General features: G+C 41.9%; 1 protein-coding gene across 11 annotated transcripts in view; it reads left to right on the top strand.

The window, feature by feature from the left end:
* The window catches only part of RARB (retinoic acid receptor beta), a 769,461-nt gene that overhangs the window by 81,016 nt on the left and 670,606 nt on the right, over nt 1-17,839 (top strand). For 8 of the 11 annotated variants that reach the window (XM_023260626.2, XM_045037698.1, XM_011286272.4 and 5 more), the window contains one exon: nt 14,089-14,205. The exons of the other annotated variants lie outside the window; for them this stretch is intronic. The gene's annotated coding sequence lies outside the window, so the exon portion shown is untranslated. The remainder of the gene's footprint in view (nt 1-14,088; nt 14,206-17,839) is intronic. 11 annotated transcript variants of the gene reach the window in all.

Below are 17,839 nucleotides of genomic sequence, written 5' to 3' on the forward strand. Positions count from 1 at the left end.
AGGAGATACAAGCAGTGATCCCTACTTGTACGGGGCCCCTATCTGAGATAAGGGGAATAAGAGCCCAGAAATCTAAGCCTATGGGGAGAGTAAAAAGAACCACCTAAGTGCAAGGCTACCAAAGCCTATGGTCATCAGTTCTTAAAAACATAGATAAAGTGTAAACCATGCTCATGTTTGATGATCGTGAATAACATTCCAAATACTGGTCTGGCATATCTGTTACCTCCTTTCTTGGTCTAAATCTCCTGATGCTTAGTTAGGTTTCCTTCAGGGAGCTTTTTCTGACTGGCAAGGGGAGGAAGCAATTCCTCTTTGATGTCACTTTCTTAGAAGTGCTTGAAAACTATACAAGCATGAGGCCTTTATGTATAGTTGACGGTTTATTGAGCATATTTGCTCATCAGGCGCTAAGTGTTTCTCCCTAGGTTTGCGTCTAACCCCCTACATAGCAGATACTATTATCTATTTCACTGAGCTGCGGGAGGGTTAAGTAGCTTGCCCACATTCCTACAGCTGGCAAGTAGCAGATCTAGAATTGGAGCACAGAATGATCTGTCTCCAGAGAGCATGAGCCCTGATTCCCCAAACACCTCTCCTTTAGTTAGGTTAGGTGGTTTTTTTTGTTTGTTTGTTTTGTTTGTTTTTTTCAGTGGATATGGCATGCCTCCCTACCTAAACTCTAAACCCTTCGAGAGAAGGTAAATGAATCATTTTGTCCACACCCACCTCAGCTGGAGCCAGTTCTTTCCCAGTTTTGGTCCACTTTACAAAAGATACACCTCTCACTCTCCCGAATCTTGTCAGGGCTCATTGGTAGGGCATTGAGATCTAGACCTGTTGAGGGCCATCTGAAGTGATTGAATTGGGTCGTGTGTTGAATTTCTGAACTTAAACACATTGTAGAATCGATTGAGAATGAGGAGGTGATTCAAGTACCTCCCCTTTTGTCTTCTGATAAAAAGGATGGTTGTCTCCTGGTTTGTCTCTAGCAGAAAATGACATGGTCCTCGAAGGAATGTGTGACCTGTGTGTTTGAAATAAAAATATTGAAATCCTACCTTTGGTAAATGTAATTTTGCTTATTGGTTTGACAGTGAGGGCTGACCATGCTAATTGGGTTATATTGTGGGTATTTACATGAATTGTATGCTCCGTATTTGTAATTGAGAGGTTTTAGTCAAAGTACAAAGTGCAGATGAGATCAAAGTATTTCATCATCCTTACATGGGGAAAGGTGTTTTTAATTAACTTACAAATCTTTGAAAGTGTATGGAGATAAATCAAAGGTCTCTAAGCAAGAGTAATAGGAATAATTAAGTCCTTTAAGTCTTAGAAACATGATATAGATGCTTCCAAAGTTGACTGAAAAACTTAAAGCTTCACATCACTAAAAGGTTCTAATAAAATTCTTTCGTGCAACATCTATAAGAATTTTTTAATTTTTTTTAACGTTTATTCATTTTTGAGACAGAGACAGAGCATGAATGGGGGAAGGTCAGAGAGAGAGGGAGACACAGAATCCGAAACAGGCTCCAGGCTCCGAGCTGTCAGCACAGAGCCCGACGCGGGGCTCGAACTCACGGACCGCGAGATCATGACCTGAGCCGAAGTCGGACGCCCAACCGACTGAGCCACCCGGGCACCCCAAGAATTTTTAATATTCAATGTTAAAAACAGGGTAATGATAATAATTTAATGGAAAATAATAATTTTTCACAGTAGGACAACCTTTTGACCATAGGAGATATCAGTCAAATGAGGCATGGTGGTAAGAAGTAGGATGGGACTATAAACCTACAAATACATGAAGACAAAATTCTGAAGTAGGTCACTGGAGCACAGTAACTGCCGTCCGGTGATTCAGAGCTTCTCCAGAACATACCGTGTTCATGGCTATGTGAATGACACCCATCTCTGGAAGCATTCAAACGATTTGGCATCTATGCTGAACCTTTGTTGAGAATCTCTCCGATGTTCTGGGCAGGTGATCTTACCAGGTTTAAACAGAAGGGGCTGTAAGAGCCCAGGGACGCCCTGATTGATCAGGGTGATTAGCTTTGTGACTGAGCCCAGGATTACCAGCCAAGGTTCAGGCTCTTCCAGCCCTTTTCTAAGCCGAAACGAGTCTTCTGTTAAAATGAGAGTATAATGCATCAAGTTACACACATTAAATATATGTGGTCTTTTGTATCACAATTATACCTTAATAAAGCTGTTATTTAAAAAAAAAAAAGAGTGTAACTGGGGGAAAGTGGCAAAGTGTTATCTTTTTTCTTTTTTTTTAAATATTTCTTAGTGTTTATTTTCGAGAGAGCGAGAGCCAGAGAAAGCGTGCAAGTGAGAGAGGGACAGAGGGAGAGAGAGACACGATCTGAAGCAGGCTCTAGGCTCTGAGCTGTCAGCACAGAGCCCGACGCGGGGCTTGAACTCATGGAACACGAGATCATGACCTGAGCTGAAGTTGGAGGCTTAACCAACTGAGCCACCCAGGCGCCCCATTTAAAAAAAAAATGTGTTTAATGTTTATTCTTGTGAGGTTTCTTTTTTTAATGGCATAAAGTAACTGAAAATTACCAGTAATGATGGACCGTTGGAAGAAAGTCAGTAAATTAATGTTAATGAATCACCTCTTAAGAGGAGAGAATTTTATACTAAATCTGTTTAGGCCCTTGATACTCCAGAATCAAGGGATATATCCTCTTTCTGATAACTTCTCAGGGCATGGCCAGTAAAGGGAGCTATATTTTAAGAAGCATCAATGTTTTGTGTTTGGGAAGATAAAAACTGACATTTATTTACCATGCATTTTATTTATTTTTTTTTTTAATTGTTTTTTTTCAATGTTTATTTATTTTTGGGACAGAGAGAGACAGAGCATGAACGGGGGAGGGGCAGAGAGAGAGGGAGACACAGAATCGGAAACAGGCTCCAGGCTCCGAGCCATCAGCCCAGAGCCTGACGCGGGGCTCGAACTCCCGGACTGCGAGATCGTGACCTGGCTGAAGTCAGGCGCTTAACCGACTGCGCCACCCAGGCGCCCCTACCATGCATTTTAAAAGAGACTTTGGACTTGGGGAAAAAAACATTTTTGCTACTGTCATGTATATTATTTCTCGTAAGATCGACTACAAAACCTGAGTTAGGTAGGTACTCAAGTCACCAGTCCTAGAAGGAAGAAACACACTTCGAAGGAATGCTGCTACTCTGTAATTGTCGTATCCGGTCATGTTTGAAGTCAGATTACCAAGTGAGCCTCAATTTCCAGGTGTTTAGTGGAATCAGTCTTTTTCCTTACGGTGGGAAAAGTCGGATGTTAATTCCAAAACACTCAAAATGCTGGAATGCTTTACTCTGGCATTTGTTAACCCAATGGGGACTATGGCTGAGCAAGTTCTTTAACTTTCCTCACCCCTAAAGGGGGAAAGATCGCAGTATTTGGGGGATCAAATGGTGGTGTGTTAGTCTGTGTGTTCATCTGAGTCCTTGGAGAAGCAGATGACGAAATGGGATCAAGTATGCAAGGATGGGCCCAGGAGACCTGCCTGTGCTCGACCATGGGGAGGGAGCTAGGGAACACCAGGAGAGCCGGGGTCTGCGGCGAGGCACAGCAGACCCCACGGCAGTCAGAGAGAGGAAGGCGTGTAGACCTCCGTACAGTCCAAGAAAAGCTCAGCACAGCAGCTGGGGGCTTTGGGACTGGAATGTTCCGGTGGCTGGTGGTCTGTGAGGTGCAGTCAGTGACCCAGAATAGTTGAAAGGGTCTGGCATGGGGCAGGTACCTGGTTTCGGTTTGCATTGCTCTTTATGTTTTGAGTCCTGGCTCTTTCTTCCATGGCTTCAGTTTAGTTTGTTTTCTTCAGCTGTACTTTGCTCTCCTCCATTTAAAAAAATAAAAAAAAAATTAACCAAAGCCTGTACCACCTTGCCGACTTAGAGAACGGTGAATCTCTGATTTTCTTCACAGATGGTAGAGTGAAAAGCCATCTCTTCCTTGTATTGGACCCTTGGGGGTTCCTGATTTGGTAGCTTCCAATGTGATTATAAGGGTAGTAAAAATGAGTTTCTAAAATACAAATCCAATTATATCTGGTTTTTTTCCCCTCACCGTTGTCTTAAGGCCAAACGTAACCTTTTAGCACACCATGAAAACTTCTGCTTACTTCGTGTCTGACCACATCTGTTCTCACTTGGCTCATCTTTCTGCTCCAGTGATAGTGGTGATGTTACTCAGCATTCATGGACTGACTCACTCCTCTCTGCAGCCTCCTGCTCTTTGGGGATGGAAATGGACATTGCTCTGGGCAGAGCAATGCTGTGGAGGGGGGCGGGGGGATGACTGGGGAAGGGCTTGGGACAACCTCTCTCTCTCTCTCTCTTTCATTTTTTTTTACACTGGAAAAAAGGATAGTTTAAGCTGTTGAGCATGTAAGCATTTTGTCCCTTGCTCTTCTCTCCTTCTTCCCCCTGGAAACATGGAGAAGCAGCAGTTATCTTGAGAGAGACCACAAGATTGAGGAAGAATCCCACCTTATAGGGATTGTAAACCATAGACATTGATAGAGCCTACATCCTTAAAAGCATCATTGATCAGCTGTACCAGTCAAAGATACCTCTTGTCAGATTTCTTCCATGAATTTGGTTAATATCTATCTATACTGGCTAGTGAGTTTTTTTTGTTAGAAATGTAAGCTTGAGGGCACCTGGGGGGCTCAGTTGGTTGAGTGGCCTACTCTTGATTTCAGCTCAGATCATGAGCTCACAGTTCATGAGTTCAAGCCTTATGTTTAGCTCTGTGCGGACCATGTGGAGCCTGCTTGGGATATTCTCTCTCTCTCTCTCTCTCTCTCTCTCTCTCTCTCTCTCTCTCTCTCTCTCTCTCTCTCTTTCTCTGTGTCTGCCCATCCCCTGCTGTCTCTTTCTAAGTAAACTTAAAATGGTAATCTTGACTATTTCACCATAGTTGTATTTCACATCTCAAAACATCTAAGATGTGATTTTTTTTTTTTTTAATTGTTGGTTTCCTTGTCTAGACAAGATAGTGAACTGACATTTCTTCTTCGGTTTACTATGTTCAAGGCATAGAGTTAATCCCTGAGACACAGAGATAAAGTCCCCAGTGCCTTTTATTTATTTTTTTTTATTTTAATTTTTTTTCAACGTTTATTTATTTTTGGGACAGAGAGAGACAGAGCATGAACGGGGGAGGGGCAGAGAGAGAGGGAGACACAGTATCGGAAACAGGCTCCAGGCTCTGAGCCATCAGCCCAGAGCCCGACGCGGGGCTCGAACTCACGGACCGCGAGATCGTGACCTGGCTGAAGTCGGACGCTTAACCGACTGCGCCACCCAGGCGTTCCACCCCCCCCCAGTGCCTTTTAGAAAATAGGTACAACTTAACAAAAAATAAGACTGAAGGAATGAATTGTTGATAAACCCTACAGAAAGGGAATCTAATCAAGGCAGAGAGGGTGTTGTGGATATCTGAGTATAAAAACAGCCAAGTGGAAAGATTGAGTGATGGTAGTTAAGAGTATGTGCAATGTTCTGGAAGCCAGAGGGAGCACACCGTATTCAAGGAAGCAAAAGAAGTTGAGCATAGTTAGTGGCTAGAGCTGAAAGAAAACCGTGGTTAAGTGATAGAGAGGAATTAGGAAAAAGGAGGCCTTGCAGCTGATCAGGAGTTTGGATTTTATTGGCGGTGTTGAGGATTAAGCTGGGATAGGTTAAAGAGGATTGTGTGGCCCCATTTGTGCTGTAACAAGCTTGCCGTGGCTAGTAGCTGGACAAGAGGATGTATTTAGTGGAGAGGATTGTCAGATTCCAGGGAGAGATACTGGGGTTTTGAGATCTAGTTACAGCAGTGGGTTTGGAGAAGAGTGGGTGGGAACTAGTGTTTGGATTGACTGGGTGTCAATGACGGTGGCAGAAGGAAAAACCAGAATGTGTCCTAGATTTTTGGCTTAGACAAAAAAAGGTATTACTAACACTCGGTGAGAATGTAGATGAAGCTTGGAGCACAGGAATCACATTTAGCGTTAACCATTTCTGTTGGATTGGGTTTAGTGAAGGAAGAGAAGGAGATGAATTTTGTGTGGGGTGAATTTGAGAGGCCAAAAAATCATCAAGTGAAGAAAAGCAGTTGGAGTATTTGGTGCTGAGCTGGAGATACTCAGAATTACTCATTGAGTTGGCCAGTATTTATGGAACACCCACCATGGGATACGTATTGTACTAGGCACTGGTGTGTCAGTGGCAGTTGAGTCCACAAGAAAAGGGCCATGGGCAAGCCCCTGAGGACCCAGAATATTTAAGGGTGACTGTGGTAGTTTTCAAACTTTAGCATCAGAATCCCCTGAAGGACTCATTACGACGAGTTGCAAGGTTCCACCCCAGAGAGTGGACGCAGTAAATCTGAATTAAGGGCCAGGACTCTGCATTGGTAACAGTCCTCCTGGGTTATGCTAATGCTTCTGGTCTAGGGCTACACTCAAAGTAGACTGGCAAAGGAAGTTGGCTGTAGAGGACTGAGAAGGAAGAACTAAAAGGGATAGGGAAGAAAACAGAAGTTTTGAAAAGGAAGCAATAGACCTGTTAAACATGGGTGACAGTGCAAAACAGTCAAACTAAATCAAAAACATGTGCATTTGGTAAATTGGACAAGAGAAGCCAAGCAGGTGGATGAGGAAGACGAGAGTAATGTGAGTAGTAAAGACAGATGGGATAATGTGGTAAGTCAGCCTAAGAAATTTGCCTTTCTTCAAGTGGCTCACTCAGTTAAACATCTGACTCTTGATCTCAGCTCAGGTCATGATCTCAGGGTGGTAAGTTGAAGCCCACATGAGGCTCATTAGGGTGTGGAGCCTGCTTAAAAAAAAAAATGCTTCTCTCCCAAATAGACTTTGAATACATCAATTCCCCAAATTGCTTGGGTGGAGTAGATGAACTGTACTTAAATGAAAAGGTTCTTATGGGAAGTGTTTGGTAGGCAAATAGTTTACTATTTAACTATAGTAAAGTTAACCACATTTGTTTTTAGCAACATCTCTCCGTGTTGCTATGCAAACGAACTTCGCACATTGCTACTGAAATCCACTGAGCAATGATTCCCAAAATTATTTGACAACGACATAACTTTTTGTATGACAGCCTTAGGGGCGACCAGTCCAAGAACACCCTTTGGAAATAATTCCTCTGCAACTTTGAAACTTACCTTGGATTGTGGAAGTCACTGAGGAGGAAGGTCTCATACCTTGATCCACCTCCCAGAAAAGTTTGGGATTTCAGTGGGATCCTTTGGTTCAGTGTAGGATTATGCGTAAGTCAGACATCAAGCAGCCTATCTGTGCAGTATTACAGTATATTCTAAGTCTTTGAATGGATGGTAGACACCTTGGAGAAAAACTGACTCTTGTCCAGGTATTTGGTCTCCTGGAGGTATACTTCGATTTTTATCATCGGAATGACTTAAAGCATTTCTTAAATTCTTCTTCTAAAAGGTGTCTGATGTAAAAGATAACCTATGTAACATACAGTAGCTATGTATTTTAGTGTTATTTATTGCAAACACCTTTCTTCTTTAAAAGACCTAGCCGAATCTATACTAGAAGAGATTGCAGTTACCATATGCTCTGTACCTTGAAAGCCAATACGCGCACAGCTTCTGTCAAGGAAAATCAATGAAGCAAGAACCTTAACAATTGGGATCTTCTCATTGATAAGACTAATACTTCTTGTATGTGGCTTACTTCGACATAATAAACAAAATTCAGCTGCTTTGCTTTGGAAATGGTTTTCTGCAGAGCAAAATAAGGTCAAATCAAGGACCTTCTTGAGAGGAGGATAAATCGACTGGATAAATATAGGCCTTGACTAACTCTAAAATTCTGTAATTCTGGACAAGTAACCAGACCTATATTTTTGGGCAAAGAGCACCGTTAATTCACATCATACAGAAGATCTAGGGAGAAAGAAATGAAAAAGGAAAGACTTTGACCTATACTGGTCCTTAGTCTCTGTCTTTACTTTCTGGTGGTGTAAACTATCAATATTAACAGAACCAGGTGACTCATTGTTGTTTGAGTAAGATGTCAAATTTTACCCAGTGTCTGTGCCTTGACCCACCCTACCTTCCCATAGCCTTCACCTGTCCGTGTGCTGTCCCCCACCCTGATGTAACTGAATCCTCATTTCTCCGTGTGTTTCTTAAAAGGATGCAATGGATGTGCATGCTGTTAATATCGATCCCTATCAATAAGTTAGATATTCTATGTTATATATTTCTAACCTATCTATCTAGAGATGTTCTACGTGTTAGAAACGTCAGAGCATTTTTACAAAGAGTATGTTTTTCATGATAACTTTGCAATCGTGATGGCCTATTTATAGAGAAGGGGAGCAAGTTTACAAGAGGGTGAAGGCCAATAAGTGGTAAACTAGGGTCAACTCAGGATTTATGCTACAAATTTTCTATTCCAGACTCTTACTTGCCTGTGTCTCTCCTCACTGTGCTACGGGCACTTACTTATACATTTATTCACTAAAAAAAAAAAGATGACTGAGCATCTATTCTATAATGTATTTTTCTACAATCTGAATTAGCACATACACAGTAAAACAGAAGAGTGACATTAAGGAAACATGGTGGTCATCTTTTTTTTTTTTTCCCTCAGCACATTGACGTTTAATATTTTAAAGTTGACTAACAGCTAAACGTAACAAGCTATGAGGAAGTGGGTTTTGCACATGGTGCCAATTTCCTATATTCTTCCTGATTTGGTGTGAGTATGTCTTCTGGCTTAGAAACATTTATTCTCATCTTCATCTTTTCACATTTTTACTTTGTCTCTAAGGCTCAGTTTTGTTTTGTTTTTTTTTAATTTTTTTTAACGTTTATTTATTTTTGAGACAGAGACAGTGCATGAACAGGGGAGGGTCAGAGAGAGAGGGAGACACAGAATCTGAAACAGGCTCCAGGCTCTGAGCTGTCAGCACAGAGCCCGACGTGGGGCTCGAGCTCACGGACCGCGAGATCGTGACCTGAGCCAAAGTCAGACGCTTAACCGACTGAACCACCCAGGCGCCCCTCTAAGGCTCAGTTTTAATGTGCTCTCAAATGTACTCCCATCCAGCTACTACTTTTTATGAGCTAAAGTCCTTCTATTTTTTTTTTTTATTTATTTTGAGAGGGAGTATGAGAGAGAGGGGGAGAGCGAGAATCCCAAGCAGGCTTCATGCTGTCAGCATGGAGCCCGATGTGGGGCTCTAACATCCAAACCAAGGGATCATGACTTGAGCCAAAACCAAGAGTAGGTCGCTTAACTGACTGAGCCACGGTGCCCCTTAAAGTCCTTTTATACATGACAGTTTCATTTACTAGGAATTCATCATGTCTTTCATCTGTGACGCTATTTTTTTTTAGATTGTTTTGTTTGTGCTCTGGTTACAAGGTTCATACATATTGAATGGTCTACGCTGACCTAGTTTGTTCTATCCCCTTCTGATTTTGTACTGTATAATTTTGTAGGGCATAACGATTTTAATAACGAGTATATGGCATTTACATAAATGCCTATATTTGTGGAGTAAATAATGAATATGCATATGTGTAGTTGTTATCTGTAAGTGTATGTATTCACCACAGTAAAGTGTCTAACTTCCATACCTTTCCCCGAAATATGTCTCACAGAAGTAAATTGTTGGCTTTCATTTCCATGTAGAAATTATGGAAAAGCTACCAGGTACTAGGTACTTGATTTAATTCTCAGAGCCAATGTAAATCTGGGTCTTTCCATCTCAATTTTTGGCCAAGAATTTGAACCTAGGGCAGTCTGACTATGTAACTCTTGATTTTGTAACATGTAACCTGTCATTTTCCTTTTTTTTTTAAAAGCTAAACATTGAATTTCGTATTATAAAAATTATTCACTGTCAGCCTAGAAACTGGGGAGGGATGCTGGCAAAAAAGTTACATTGTTTGCCTTTCTACCATCCCTTCAAAGACTTTCTAGTCAGTTTTACTGCTGCTTCCCTCGGGTCCAGTCTCTTTAACACTAATGTTGAAAGCTTTTTATTCTAAACACTCTAATAATGAAACTGCCGAGCAGAAATTCATTTTAAGAGAAACACAAAAATAACCATATGACATACAATGATCAAGTATAAATGAGCTTTGCAGTTTCTCAGGACCCACAGCCTCTGCTTATGTAAATGGGAGCCATGTTGGATCAAATAATGCTAGCTGCTGTGACAGATACCTCTCTGACTCCCTCAAATCCAAATCTCCGAGAAATGGAAGAAAGGTTGGCCACTCACCTAACAGCCCAACTTCGGTGCTCTTGGTCTGACAGCTCTTTGCCAAGCTTGAATTCAGAAGCCTCCATTTCTTTCCATTTGCAACCCTTCAGTTGTCGATGTATGGGTCTCAGGTAGAGCTGGAGATGGCCTCCATTGTTTCCAACTAGAGGCAGAGAAGACCAGGGAGAGTGGGGAGGGTTTTATGTGGAGACCCCAAATGACAGACATCGCTGCTGCCCCGTGACAGTGGCTAAAGCTCGGTCATGTGGCTACTTAGAGCCACAAGGAATCTCCTCGGTGCGCTCAAAGGAGGAAGAACTACTAGCTTGTGAGCACCTAGCCAGTTTCTGCCGCAGGGTTGACATAAGTTCTTTAACAGCTCAAGTTTTACGTCTAAAACTATTGCTTCCAGCAGAATAAATTTCTCCACGGCAAGCTGTGATAAATGTTATGACTTTATATTTTATTTTATAGCACCTCTGCTCCATTCCTGCTAAATTGCCTTACTGTGTTTCATTATGGGCACTAATGATGAATTAAGTTGGACTGCTTAATAATTAAAAGTATCTCTAGGATAAAACCATATTTTCTCTAGGAGGAAATCTACTTGGCTTTGTTCACAGCTATAGGATTCGGTGTAAGAATCAGAATTCTTTAGAAATGAATGAACAGAGCTCTCAGTAAGTGACATTGACAGGGTTATTCAGCTTGTTTGATAGTAGCGTAACTTGTATAAAAGATAAAGGGGAGACTTTTGCTAAGATAACACACAAAAATGAGTAGTACTGGGTGCCTGAGTGGCTCCGTCAGTTAAGCATCCGACTTCAGCTCAGGTCATGATCTTGCGGTTTGTGAGTTCGAGCCCCACATTGGGCTCTGTGCTGACAGCTCAGAGCCGGGAGCCTGCTTCGGATTCTGTGTCTCCCTCTCTCTGTTCCTCCCCTGCTCATGATCGTTCTCTCAAAAATAGATAAAGAATTTAAAAAAAAAAACACTTAAAAAAAAAGTGGTATGAACTTTCAAGAATAACTTTGGGAATACTAACCCTTAGATGAACAATCATGTCCAAAGGATAACTTTAGAAACAACCCTTATCTTATGCATATTTGGAGAAAGTTGGAGAAGGAATAGTCCAATGGATTGGGATGAAGCATAGGTATTACCTAACGTCAGAATAGTTCACCACTCCGTAATTTTTTGTTTTTGCTATAAAGTGTAGTGTCTTGACATAGTAAAAATTTGATGACACTTCAATCCATAGATTGACATGTTCCTCCATAGATGACATCCATCTATGTTCCTCCCTAGATGACATCAGAGGATCCGTGTACCAGATTGGGGGTTAAAATGTGTCATTGGGGTGCATTTTTCTGAAAAGAGGGTCTATAGCTGTTTATTACATTGCCAAAGCATCTTGTGGTACTCCCCCCAAGGGCTTAGAACCTGCTGAAGTAAGGAGACTTGAATGTTAAGATTGGCAAAAACACAGAGCATATGGTTGCTTTAGTAAAAAAGTTCAAGTCTATAGGCTAGAAGATATTCCAGAATGCTAAACAGCATGAACATGGGACCTTAGAACCATTTTTAGTAACATTTATGCATGGACATATTCATCAAACATTGAGTGCCTTTTCCATGCCACATGCTGTGCTTGAATATTCTAATGGATGAAGGGAGAATTGCTGCACATTTGAAAATGAAGGAGAGTGGTCAGGAAACAGGGCTCTATACTGGCATCTGAGAGCTCAAGTATGGGCCCTGGGTGTATCCAAGGGTTCAAAGCCCACTTACATTTATCTGTATCGTCTTGGGTGGATGGGGGAACCTCTCCATACCTCTGTTTATTTATTTTTTTTTTATAAACAGAGGATTCATGTACCTATGTCTTCGTGTTGTTAGGAAGAATAAATTAACAATACATATCAATACCTAGTGTGATGGTCCATGCATAGGAAATCTCAACTAGTGGTAGTTGGATTTGATGTCCCTTTAAACATTATAGCTGTCAGGTGTAAGATTGAATTAGGCTTACTATTGGGTGGCACTGGGGGTAGGATGGAAACCGAGTTATGGGAAGGCACAGTTCAGCTTAATATAGAAAATCTGGTAATAATTATAGAAACAGATAAAAAAAAGAACCAGGGCACAGGGTAATGAGCTCCATCACTGGGAGTATTTAAATAGAAGAAGCCACCACTTCTCAGGGGAAGAGAAAATCCTTATAAGATTAAACTAAGTTGCCTCTGACGTGTCTTCTAAAATTAGTATTCCATTAGTGTTTGCAATAACTGTCGTGTCGGTGGTAGTTACAGAAGGAACTGAAATCTGGTTTTGGTGCTGTGTCTCAACTTCTCTAGGAAAAACAGGTCTTCAAAGAGTAGAACTCATGAAATGTCTCAACTCTAACAAACGACTGGAAGTCAGTCAGGAAAATTATCCCATACGGATCTGTCTTCTTTTAAGAATGCTTCACTCGTGGAGGTCTGAGTGACAGTGTATTAGGTAGGGATTGGCTTCACAGAGGGTTTTCCCACTAGTCTTAACTTCAATTTATAGACAACTCTATAAGGACACAGCAAATGGACAAGGTTGTCTTATAAATTTTTTTTTAGTCAGAGATCATATATAGTAGTGAATACAGAAATTGAATGAACACATGTCTCAACTCAATTTATGTATTTCTTTGTAGAACACCAAGGTTGAAATTAAATGAATACTATATTTGAAAATATTTACAAACGCAGTTTCCCTTGTCTATCACATTTAGTAGAACACAATAAGTCAGGAAGTAGCTGGCCAAAACGAAATCACAGATTTTAAAGTAAAATGATGCCAGCCTATCGATTAAGCAGTCGAAAACAAAAAAGACAAAAGAAACTGAGTCTGTCATGGACATAGGTCCTTCGTGGTCCCATATTTTTAACGTTGGAGAAGTTTCCAGATGAATGATCAGGTCAGTAATTAAAAATGCATAAAGAAGCCTGCAAGTAATGTAACGGGATGGGTGTCCAGCCCATAACAGTACTCTAGCGTCACCTAGTAACATGGCTTTGCTTACTATCTCCTAGCGATAGAACCATGTATTTTGGAAATGAAATCTGCTTTGTAGAGCTCTTTGTAAGTCCAGCTTGTCTGTATCTATGCCATGTGAAGCAGGCAGAGGTCTATCAGATGCGAAGGTAGTGACAGCCACAGGGAGATACACTGGCATGCTGGAGACCATGCCAGCCACGCAGGGGACAGTGTGGTCCATGACATTAGTTATACAATGTTAGAAGGGGGGGGGGGATCTGAGATGCCATCATCCCAAAGCCTATGTCATTCTGTCTTCTATAGGCCCCAGAATAATGTAGCTCAGGGATCTAAGGCATGGAATGCTGAAAGGCTTTAACATTCCTTAGCAGCCCCGAAAGGACCCAAACGTGCCCAGGTCTCTTGACCAGTAACATTTTCCAAGGCTTTCCCGCAGTATCTCCATGACGAGAGGGGCCGTGGATTCCTGGAATATTCCCACTCACGGAAGCGTCAGAGTTGGGGAAGGTGGGAGTTGATGACACAGTATTCCCGGAGGCAGGGCAGGACAGGCATTTGTGCCTTCTCAGATGGGCCTCACCCTGCTCCCAGGAGCCAATTCCCCTGGATTTGGCACATACATCACCTTATGCCAATGACATTTGAAGTACAGTGGCCAGAAACCCGCGGAAATCTCCGTACTAACAGACACAACTACCCTGTTTCAACCACATGTATGTTACAAATACATTTCCCTGCGATCTGTTTGTGACGTTGCAGGTTGGTTGTCCGACTTACTAACGTGGAGAGAATACCTTGGCTTTGCGTGGGAGACACAGCTACTGGGCGAAGCTCTACGGAGATCCACATTGTGTGGCGGCAAAAGCTGATTTAAAGGTAGACGTGGCCTTTTGAAACTGTGCCCTTCGTGAAGCGGGGGGCGGGGGGGGGTGGGAAGCGACTTTCTAGAAAAGGTATTTCAGAAGCACTTGTTCTTTGGGCTTTAGATGAGAGATGCTGAGGTTGAAGTAAACATGGATAAACTATTTTGAAAGAAAGGCTTTCTTTTAGGATGCCCTAGATCCGTGCTGCCCGATAGAAATGTGATACAACTCCAGTATCGTTCTTAATTTGACTTAGAATCACATGGAAAAAAGACACAGGCGAAGTTAACTTACTCACCTTGGAATGTTGAAATATTTGGGGCATGCTATCGGTATTTTTAAAAAAGGGCAAATTGTACCTTTCTTGCTCTGTCTTTGCAAGCCAGGGTACATTTCCCACTTGCGGCACATGTCAATCCTGAGAAGCCCCGTTTCTACTGGTCGATAGCCACATGTGGCTAATGGCTGTCATCATATGTAGGGCAGCTCTAGACAAAAGGCCGTGCTCCTGAATTGCTAAGAAATCATGCCTGATCCATAGAAGCGATTTCCGACTGGAGAGTAAATGCCCCAATTTTGTTTTATGAAAGAGCTTAAGCCCCTCGGAAAGGAAAAAACACCTTCAGGCTTTATGTATATGCTTGCCATGCAACATGGCCAGTGATGTGTGGCTTTGGATGTGCTCCAGCTGACTTGTGAGATAACGTGACTTTCTCAGCCGTGGCGAGCTCACCTAACAGTACTCTTCTGGAACTGTAATCAGTTCAACCTCGCTCTGTACAAACACAGGTATGGAAGTAGATCATTAAACTTGAGTGATCAACTGGTAGAGACAGCATCCAGTAGAAGGAAAGGGGTTTCGAGGCCAAGAAATGAAGCGCAGATTACAAAGCTGGAAAAGGGAAGGGAGAGGATGGACAGAAGCGAACTCAGAGGATTTAGGGAGAGAGGCAGCAGAATGTTACAGCACTTCAGAAGTGGAAGGCGATCGGAAGCTCCAAGGAGGTTTGTTGACTCTGGTAGACATGGAGAGTTAATAAAAAAACAAGCTTGTCAATATCAGTTTACTTCTGTGTGATGAGAACACAAGCAGAGATGTCTGTGTTTACCTCTGAGTTAAAAGGGAAGAAAAAAACTACTCACAGAAGGCAGTAGGAGGTCACAGTGAAGAGAGATCTGGCTTTAGCACCGGGAGGGTAGCATGGGATTCTTGGCCGCTCCAGTCAGAGCAGATAAAAGAAAGAGCTGGAAAGAATTCTAGGGACAAACAAGCTTGTTGTTCTTCCACCCGGATTTTCGTAAGGCCCCACAGAGAGGTAGGAGAGTGAGATTAACATAATCTCCTGTCACAGGATGTTTTATTCCAGGGCTTGTGGTGAATCTTAGTGTCCCTTAGAGCACCTGAGGAGAAAGCTCTGGTCTCCCGTTTATTTTTATTTTTTTTAATTTATTTTTTAACGTTTATTTTTGAGACAGAGAGCATGTGCAGCCGAGCGGCAGAGAGAGGGAGACACAGAATCCAAAGTAGGCTCCAGGTTCTGGGCTATCGGCACAGAGCCCGATGCCGGGCTTGAACTCAGACCGTGAGATCATGACCTGAGCCGAATTTGGACGTTTTAACCGACTGAGCCACCAGGCGCCCGTCTGGTCTTCCATTTATAAAATGGAAGGCTCGTCTACTTAAATGACCCATTCCCTCAAGACATGCTATAGAACTCTTCCTCTGTGTGACACTGATGATACCTGATATTCTAGCAAGTGATGTACACTCTCTGAGAAGGGGGTTCGGGTTTCCCTCAGTCAGAAGGTACGTTGGTGGTGATGAGTAATAATTGGAAATGCCTGCTACAGCTAGGAGTAGAAGATGATGGTACTGGCACTTAGGAAGAAGTCTTGTACTTGCTCATAAAATACACATCTGTTTCGGGGGCGCCTGGGTGGCTTGGTTGAGCGTCCAACTTTGGCTCCAGTCATGATCTCGCAGTCGGTGAGTTCGAGCCCCGCGTCCGGCTCTCTGCTGACAGCTCAGAGCCTGGAGCCTGCTTCAGATTCTGTGTCTCCCTCTCTCTCTGCTCCTCCCCCACTCATGATCTGTCACTCTCTCCGTCAAAAATAAAGATTACAAAAATTGTTTTAAATAAAAAAATACACCTCTATTTTATGACCTACCAATCTCCTTCCTAAGTGTTAGCTATCCAAAAAATTGTGTAAGGACGAACTTTGCAGGTTTTTCATACTTGTCCAAAACGGGAAATAGCCCAGGTTTCCAACAGGGGAATGCGTAAGCAAACTGCAGGACATCCGTACCGTGAGATGGTGTCCAGCAGCCATGTACAGGAATGTTAGAAATACTTTGCTGAGTGAAAGAATATCTACTAGAATGCACAAGAATATCTACTAGATCAGTGCCTTTCTGTAAAGTCTTTATGAAGATGAAGGAGACACAGTACCAATACATGGGAAAATCAGAACAATGTTGGTTTGAGTTGGGGGGCTAAAACTAAATCTTTCAAAATGGAAACGACATGGATTTGCTCAGTTGGTATATCTAAAATGTGTGCACGGCAACGTATGTGAATCTGACCTTAAAAAGAGAAGGGAAAACAGTTTCGAACTGAAGTGGATGATTAATGCGTTAAATTTTAATTAGTTAAATAGACTTTAAAATGCGTCAGAAAGACGAACTCACAGCTGGCTAGATAGATGAATAAAGGGACTCCATCTAACGTTAACAGAGTCTAAGTGATCTACGGGTATACACATTTTTTCAACTTTTCTGTATTTGGAAAACTTTGCTAATTCTTGGGAGGAGGAGAGGGAAACAAGACTATTTGTAAACTCTGCTGCTTTAGGGGGAACAAATTACTTTTATGTTCTTCCATAGACAAAAATCAACTCAAAAGAGAGTATAGCCGTAAATAAAAGAGCGCTATACAACTTGTAGAAAAAAAGTTTTGCCTGACCTTGTGTTAATTGGAGGTTTTAGGTAGGACACCAAAATTATTCCCAGAAAAAAAACTGGTAAATTGATAAATTGTTGAACTGATCAATTGAATGAAACTGAAGACTTTTATGCTTTTAACAGACCTTAGGAACGTAAGTACAAGTCATAGATGTGGAGAAAATATTTCCAAATCATGTGTATAGTAAACTACTTGTACCCAGAATATAGAAAGCACCATACAACTGAACAATAGGACAGCCCAATTAAATACGGGCAAAAGATTTGAATCTTCTTAAGAAGAACAAAGATTGTCAGTGTTCTCAGTCTTTAGGGAAAACCACACCGATTTCCCAGCCACTGGAATAGTTAGGATTAAGAACACAAAGCAAATGTTGGTCAAAACATGGAGAATCCAGAACCCTCCTTACATTTCTGGTGGAAATGGAAAGAGGTACAGCTACTTTGGAAAAGAGGGGGTTCTCTAGAAGGCTAAACATTCTAATTTTATTATATGTGCTGCCAAGGTGAACACGCCAGAAGGCTAAATATAAACTGACCATCCAATCCAGCAAGTCTGCCCTCGAGATTTTACCCAAGAGAAATGAAACCACAAGTCCACGTAAAGGCTGAAGGGGAATGTTGAGAGTAGCATTATTCATAGTAGCAAAAATTGGAAAATCATCCACATGTCCGGCTGGTGAAA

The sequence above is a fragment of the Felis catus genome, chromosome C2 (assembly GCF_018350175.1).
Source record: "Felis catus isolate Fca126 chromosome C2, F.catus_Fca126_mat1.0, whole genome shotgun sequence".
Classification (NCBI taxonomy): Eukaryota; Metazoa; Chordata; class Mammalia; order Carnivora; family Felidae; genus Felis; species Felis catus.